Genomic DNA, 8,599 nt, shown 5'->3' on the forward strand with positions numbered 1-8,599 from the left:
CCGAAGACAGGTGCTTGGTGACTGCACCACTCAGGTGCTCCGGGTTGTGGGCTTCTTGATTTTTCAGCCTGACTTCTGGGGGAGGGGCCTGCCGGCCGGTACTCAGACAACCCTGTTTGGGTAGAGTCTCCATGTCCCCTGCGAGGGGGGATGGGGATAGGCACCCTGTGAGCCGGTATTNCGCGTGGGCTCCCAGAGCTCCCCATCTCAGTCTGGTGTCTCGCGGGTGCTGACCGTGAGTCCGCCTGCTCCCCCGTGCAGGTGGCCCTCCAGCCGCCAGCCGCNAGAGCAGCAGCGGCTGAAATTCAGCCTCTGTCTCAGAACAGAGGGATCGCGGATCATTCTCCACTGGTGTTCTGGCCACTTTAACTCTGTTTCTGTTGGTGCTGCTCAACCCTGAAGCACCCCGGGATGTGTGCCCCACACCCAGCGTCCCAGCCCTCACTTCCAGGGCCAGGGCGTCTCTGTCCTTTGTGTTTCCAGCCCCGCTAGTCGCCAGTCGCCAGCCGCCCCGCGCGGGCTCCCAGAGCTCCCCGTCTCAGTCTGGTGTCTCGCGGGTGCTGACCGTGAGTCCGCCTGCTCCCCCGTGCAGGTGGCCCTCCAGCCGCCAGCCGCCAGCTGCCCCGCGCACGCTCCCGGAGCTCCCGGTCTCAGCCTGGATCCAGTGAGCACACCGGAGCTCCGGAGCTCCGTGAGATACTTGGTGGGGCACGCTCCCGGCTCACAGACTCAGTCTGCTATTTCCAGGGTGCGGGTCCGCGGTCTGCCCACTCTCTGGTGCAGGTGGCCCGCCAGCCGCCAGCCGCCCCACGCGCGCTCCCAGAGCTCCCGTTCTCAGTCTGCTGTCTCAAGCGTGCGGGTCCACGGTCCGTCCGCTCCCCCGTGCAGGTGGCTACCGCTTCTCAGTGCCCGAGCACGGCAGCTCTCTCCCCCTTCTGTTTATCTTCCCATATCTGTGCGCGGTTTCACGGCTCCCCGCTTTGTACCTCAATACTCAGCGCTGGACATGTTCATTTGTAGAGATCCAGATGTATCTTCCTGCGTCTCAGGCTGANGGCATGCTCCCGGCTCACGGACTCAGTCTGCTGTTTCCAGGGTGCGGGTCCACGGTCCGTCCGCTCCCCCGTGCAGGTGGCTATCGTTTCTCAGTGCCCGAACACGGCAGCTCTCTCCCCCTTCTGTTTATCTTCCGATATCTGTGCGCGGTTTCACGGCTCCCCGCTTCGTACCTCAATACTCAGCGCTGGACATGTTCATTTGTAGAGATCCAGATGTATCTTCCTGCGTCTCAGGCTGATTCCGTGGATGTTCCTGCTGGTCTGGTACCTATCCAGCTCAACTCAGGGGACCGGCTGAAAAAGGTCCCCTACTCCTCCGCCATCTTAACTCTCCCAAATATGTTTCTCTTCTTTTTTTTTCCCATTTAGGATTCAACATGATCTCTATCTTATAGAAATACCTGAGTTTTCCTTGCCTTACTCTTTCCTCTTAAGTCCAGGACATTATCATTACCCTAAAACATGTTTCTCTTCTAATGAGAGTATTCCTGATTCTCTCTTCACTTCCTGTTCCAACCCTTATTGTATCTCCCTCTGATTATTTAAATAGCCATGTACATTACAACATTTGCTCAAATGTACTCCTTTTATCCTATTATATTCTTTCTTTATCTACATCTAGATAAAGTCATTCACCTTTCTGAGTCAAAGTCAAAAATCACATCCAGTTGAAGTGTTCCTCCTGTTCTGTACACCTAAGCAGAATAAAATATTCTTCCTTATATTTTGGTGCCTATAGAACAATAGTTAATTATTTATACGTGTCTTCCACATTAAAATGTGAATATTTTGAAGGGAGGTAAACCGTCTTTTGTTTTTGTAACTATGCCCCCTGAGTGTGTCATGAATCCAAGTATAGTTCCAGNCATTCACCTTTCTGAGTCAAAGTCAAAAATCACATCCAGTTGAAGTATTCCTCCTGTTCTGTACACCTAAGCAGAATAAAATATTCTTCCTTATATTTTGGTGCCTATAGAACAATAGTTAATTATTTATACGTGTCTTCCACATTAAAATGTGAATATTTTGAAGGGAGGTAAACCGTCTTTTGTTTTTGTAACTATGCCCCCTGAGTGTGTCATGAATCCAAGTATAGTTCCAGGGTACTTTTTGTGCTATTATAATAGCAGTAGGATCAGGGGTCCAAGAAGGCCTGAATTTAACCTTCCGTTATATCATCTCTTAAGAGGGCTCTTAATGGAAATTTACACATATGGGGAAATCTCTGAATTGAAATCAAAGTACCATTTAATTACAGCATTGAAAATTAACAGTATTCCTTTTTACTTGTAAAATATGAATGGTAGACAACCTAGACTGTAATGAGACTACAAACTCCTTCCCCCAAAGGTAAGAGGAGCTGAGAAGTAGTGGACTTAAGCAGCCTGGGGCAGCAGTGAAAAGTAAAAAGTTCTCCTACTGTTAATAAATGTTCTTATGCCATTGAATTATGTGTTGCACCTATATTTGTTGGAAACAAGAGATAGGTACATAATAAATAAATGATACCAATTTTATAAATCCTATTCAATATCATAGATTAAGAAACAATCATTCATAGTATACAGTTTCCCCCTTTAGTCCTTAAATTATTCCCATTAATGGTTAAAGTTTTTGAGCTCTTCATATCTTTGAAGGATAATCAAGATAATTTAATTATATGGTATCTCATTGAAATACCACAGCATAGTAGAGCACAGCTGTCAAAATGACATTTACAAGTTTCTAAGGGAAGGCTACTTCTATAATGAAATAAAATATTTCCAGAATATCTTACATAAAACCAAGTACTGAAGTAGAAAATCATAGCTGCTTCTGCAGATATGACTCAATATTCTGTGGGATGACTTTAATATTTGAACAGGTTCTTATAATTTAAGTAATACAAATAGATATTCACAGAACCAAAATTCACAGGAACAGCAGTGCATAGGAGTAGAGCACTATGAGAAAAAAGCTACTATACTATGACTTAAGCAGGTTTTAAACCTGACAATTGAATCCATTTTTAACTGACTTGTTAAATTCCATTACTTTTATCTAGTGAGATAAATAGCACTGAAAAAATAATTGATATGTCTCAAATAAACATTAATCATAAAGTGTGTGATATAATTAGCATGGAAAGAAGTAGAAAAGACTTGAAATTATATCTGATATGGTGTTGGCACCAGAATTCCTTGGTCCTCACTTTCTTCATTTTGATTTTGAAAGATTTTTTAAAAAGCTATTCTGGGGGCACCTGGTTGGCTTAATTGGTTAAGTGGCTGCCTTTGGCTCAGTTCATGATCTCAGGGGCCTAGGATCAAGACCCATATTGGTGGGAGAGCAGGGCGGGGGGGTGTCTTTGCTCAGCGGGGAGTCTGCTTCTCCTTTTCGCGCTCTCTCTCTCTCTGTGCGCACTTTCTTTCAAATAAATAAAATCTTTTTTTTTTAAAGCTATTCTATCTCATAGAACAATTGTGTTAATAAATGAAAATAATTGTTTAGAAAACTTATTGAAAATCTCAATATACGGCCAAATGCAAGTCACTGATACTACCTAGATACGGAGTTCTGTCTTGGCATAAGAGTATAGGGACACAATTTGCTTTTACCAATTGGAAAAACCCTAATTTTTTATCTTGTATGTAAAATGAAATTTGTGCTTGTTCATCAAAATCTGAAGGCGTTCATTGCAGTGTTTCAAACTCATTACCTTAATAGTAGTTAGCATAAGAAAATGTGGAGAACAAAAGCTTCTGCGTTAACTTGCTGTTTCTTCCAATACCAGGTACAGATATCCTTACATATTTCTTTACTCTTTCCCTAAAACTGTTTCTCCAGGGGCAAATGTTCCACCCTAATATGCTTGGCCTTGGAGCACTAAAATCCAAACTGCACATCATACTTACCTGGGTTCTATACAATCTGCCCTATTCCTCCGGCCTATGCTTTTACATCTCTACCCATTCATTTCCCACCTGTCACACCAGGCTGCTGCTGCTGCTTCTTTTTCTTCTTCTTCTTCTTTTTCTTCCAACGTTCAGTTTCCTTTAATGACCCCTATTTCCCTTCAGGCTTATTTCTGCTCCTCAAATACACTGAGCATGTTCTTACCCCAGGGCTATTTGAGCATACGGGCTCTCAACACTTTGTAAGGCTTGTTCCTTGATATCAGATAAGTTTGAGTTCAAATGTCACTTTCACAGAAAAGGCTTTACCGACAACTATCTGAAGACTCTTCCTGACCATGAAAGTCCCCAAGTCACTCTCTATCACATCATTCTATTTTTTTCCCTTTATATATTTAGTGCTTTGGAAATTATTGGATTTACTTATTCATTTATTAGTTTAATGGCTGTATCTCCCCCATGGACTATGCATAGCCTATCACAAAGGGGGACATTTTCTATTGTTCTCTTATCTCCCCAGTATTTGAAATAATTCCTGACACATGGAAATTTCTCACGCACACACATACACAGAATATTGTGTGGAAGCTGGGTTGTGATGGTTTACAAGATTCAATTTTGCAAAACATCTCTTCCTGAGTTCCTCAACATTGCATTCGTAGCCTGAAATTGTCCAGGTGGCAGCTTTTTCTTCACAGAATCAAAGAACACTACAAATCAGGGCTTTTTTTTTTCTTTTTTTTCTTTTTTTTGAGAGTCTCTTGTTAAATATTTACTAGTCTATCCATATATGACAGAGATAATGAAATTCTTCTCCATAACTAAGATCTGAAAAGAGGGAAATATATATGAGAAAAAGCTTTATTCTTTCTGTATGCAGTACCAGTGTGGTGAAAAAAACAAAAACAAAACCCCCCAAAACAAAGACTATGCCTCTAAGCCACTGATGAGAAAAGCAGCACAGGAAACCATTAGGAAATCATCCATCTCGTCACGAGGGTTGATGCCAAGTAATTCTGAAGAATAACCAATATTTCTGACTATGAATANCTAATGAGACTACAAACTCCTTCCCCCAAAGGTAAGAGGAGCTGAGAAGTAGTGGACTTAAGCAGCCCGGGGCAGCAGTGAAAAGTAAAAATTTCTCCTACTGTTAATAAATGTTCTTATGGCATTGAATTATGTGTTGCACCTATATTTGTTGGAAACAAGAGATAGGTACATAATAAATAAATGATACCAATTTTATAAATCCTATTCAATATCATAGATTAAGAAACAATCATTCATAGTATACAGTTTCCCCCTTTAGTCCTTAAATTATTCCCATTAATGGTTAAAGTTTTTGAGCTCTTCATATCTTTGAAGGATAATCAAGATAATTTAATTATATGGTATCTCATTGAAATACCACAGCATAGTAGAGCACAGCTGTCAAAATGACATTTACAAGTTTCTAAGGGAAGGCTACTTCTATAATGAAATAAAATATTTCCAGAATATCTTACATAAAACCAAGTACTGAAGTAGAAAATCATAGCTGCTTCTGCAGATATGACTCAATATTCTGTGGGATGACTTTAATATTTGAACAGGTTCTTATAATTTAAGTAATACAAATAGATATTCACAGAACCAAAATTCACAGGAACAGCAGTGCATAGGAGTAGAGCACTATGAGAAAAAAGCTACTATACTATGACTTAAGCAGGTTTTAAACCTGACAATTGAATCCATTTTTAACTGACTTGTTAAATTCCATTACTTTTATCTAGTGAGATAAATAGCACTGAAAAAATAATTGATATGTCTCAAATAAACATTAATCATAAAGTGTGTGATATAATTAGCATGGAAAGAAGTAGAAAAGACTTGAAATTATATCTGATATGGTGTTGGCACCAGAATTCCTTGGTCCTCACTTTCTTCATTTTGATTTTGAAAGATTTTTTAAAAAGCTATTCTGGGGGCACCTGGTTGGCTTAATTGGTTAAGTGGCTGCCTTTGGCTCAGTTCATGATCTCAGGGGCCTAGGATCAAGACCCATATTGGTGGGAGAGCAGGGCGGGGGGGTGTCTTTGCTCAGCGGGGAGTCTGCTTCTCCTTTTCGCGCTCTCTCTCTCTCTGTGCGCACTTTCTTTCAAATAAATAAAATCTTTTTNCGGGGGGTGTCTCTGCTCAGCGGGGAGTCTGCTTCTCCTTTTCGCGCTCTCTCTCTCTGTGCGCACTTTCTTTCAAATAAATAAAATCTTTTTTTTTTTAAAGCTATTCTATCTCATAGAACAATTGTGTTAATAAATGAAAATAATTGTTTAGAAAACTTATTGAAAATCTCAATATACGGCCAAATGCAAGTCACTGATACTACCTAGATACGGAGTTCTGTCTTGGCATAAGAGTATAGGGACACAATTTGCTTTTACCAATTGGAAAAACCCTAATTTTTTATCTTGTATGTAAAATGAAATTTGTGCTTGTTCATCAAAATCTGAAGGCGTTCATTGCAGTGTTTCAAACTCATTACCTTAATAGTAGTTAGCATAAGAAAATGTGGAGAACAAAAGCTTCTGCGTTAACTTGCTGTTTCTTCCAATACCAGGTACAGATATCCTTACATATTTCTTTACTCTTTCCCTAAAACTGTTTCTCCAGGGGCAAATGTTCCACCCTAATATGCTTGGCCTTGGAGCACTAAAATCCAAACTGCACATCATACTTACCTGGGTTCTATACAATCTGCCCTATTCCTCCGGCCTATGCTTTTACATCTCTACCCATTCATTTCCCACCTGTCACACCAGGCTGCTGCTGCTGCTTCTTTTTCTTCTTCTTCTTCTTTTTCTTCCAACGTTCAGTTTCCTTTAATGACCCCTATTTCCCTTCAGGCTTATTTCTGCTCCTCAAATACACTGAGCATGTTCTTACCCCAGGGCTATTTGAGCATAGGGGCTCTCAACACTTTGTAAGGCTTGTTCCTTGATATCAGATAAGTTTGAGTTCAAATGTCACTTTCACAGAAAAGGCTTTACCGACAACTATCTGAAGACTCTTCCTGACCATGAAAGTCCCCAAGTCACTCTCTATCACATCATTCTATTTTTTTCCCTTTATATATTTAGTGCTTTGGAAATTATTGGATTTACTTATTCATTTATTAGTTTAATGGCTGTATCTCCCCCATGGACTATGCATAGCCTATCACAAAGGGGGACATTTTCTATTGTTCTCTTATCTCCCCAGTATTTGAAATAATTCCTGACACATGGAAATTTCTCACGCACACACATACACAGAATATTGTGTGGAAGCTGGGTTGTGATGGTTTACAAGATTCAATTTTGCAAAACATCTCTTCCTGAGTTCCTCAACATTGCATTCGTAGCCTGAAATTGTCCAGGTGGCAGCTTTTTCTTCACAGAATCAAAGAACACTACAAATCAGGGCTTTTTTTTTTCTTTTTTTTCTTTTTTTTGAGAGTCTCTTGTTAAATATTTACTAGTCTATCCATATATGACAGAGATAATGAAATTCTTCTCCATAACTAAGATCTGAAAAGAGGGAAATATATATGAGAAAAAGCTTTATTCTTTCTGTATGCAGTACCAGTGTGGTGAAAAAAACAAAAACAAAACCCCCCAAAACAAAGACTATGCCTCTAAGCCACTGATGAGAAAAGCAGCACAGGAAACCATTAGGAAATCATCCATCTCGTCACGAGGGTTGATGCCAAGTAATTCTGAAGAATAACCAATATTTCTGACTATGAATAATTGATTCCTCCATCCTGATAGTATTCCAATTTCTAAATAATGATCACAAAAACCGTGTTTGGCCATCATATACCTCTAACTTTTTCTAGCGGCAAGTCCTATGCTAATACACCCATTTATTTGCAATTACAATCTGTCCTTTTTGATGTAAGGATGTGACAGGAGCTAATTTTTGTACTTCTCTGGTCTCAAAATGTAAGTCCAATCTTTAGGCACCCTATTATCTGAAGATGACCTGGCTTTTTCATGGTAAAACATTTCAGGTTCAGACCTTCGGTACTACCAAAATAGTGCCTATCATTATGAATATAGGTACTTCCTACCAGAAATGACTCTATTGACTATGATGATATGAGATAAACTACTGGGGGAAATAATCAGTAGTTACCATTTATTGTACATTTACAATGCCAGGTACTGTCATGTGTTTTGTATTCATTCGTATTATTTTGTATTCAATTGGCTCACTGATACTATGGATAAGTTATTTTTATTATTTTAATTTTAAAGATGGGGAAATGGATAATTAGACAAATTTCCCCATGGTCTTACTGGTAGTAAGTAAAGGAGATAAATTCAAATCCAGGTAGTCTAATTTTAGATTTCATAGATTTCATACAGGTCTCAAGCATACTGTCATTCCACAAAAACTAAAGTCACTAATGACAACTGAGACGGCTTGGGATATTCAAAAGGCTAAGAATCAATACATTCCTGCAGGAACTTGTCCTCTAAAATAGGTAGTAGGGCATGTGTAAATATGTGTGTGTGTATATTGCCTTCAATACAGAGCTGATGTAGAAAGTATAGCCCCTTGTTCTTTAATCAGTTATAAGATTTTTCTTCTTTCATCTCTTTTTTTATTTTTATTTTTTTT

The sequence above is a fragment of the Ailuropoda melanoleuca genome, chromosome 1, assembly GCF_002007445.2.
Source record: "Ailuropoda melanoleuca isolate Jingjing chromosome 1, ASM200744v2, whole genome shotgun sequence".
NCBI lineage: Eukaryota > Metazoa > Chordata > Mammalia > Carnivora > Ursidae > Ailuropoda > Ailuropoda melanoleuca.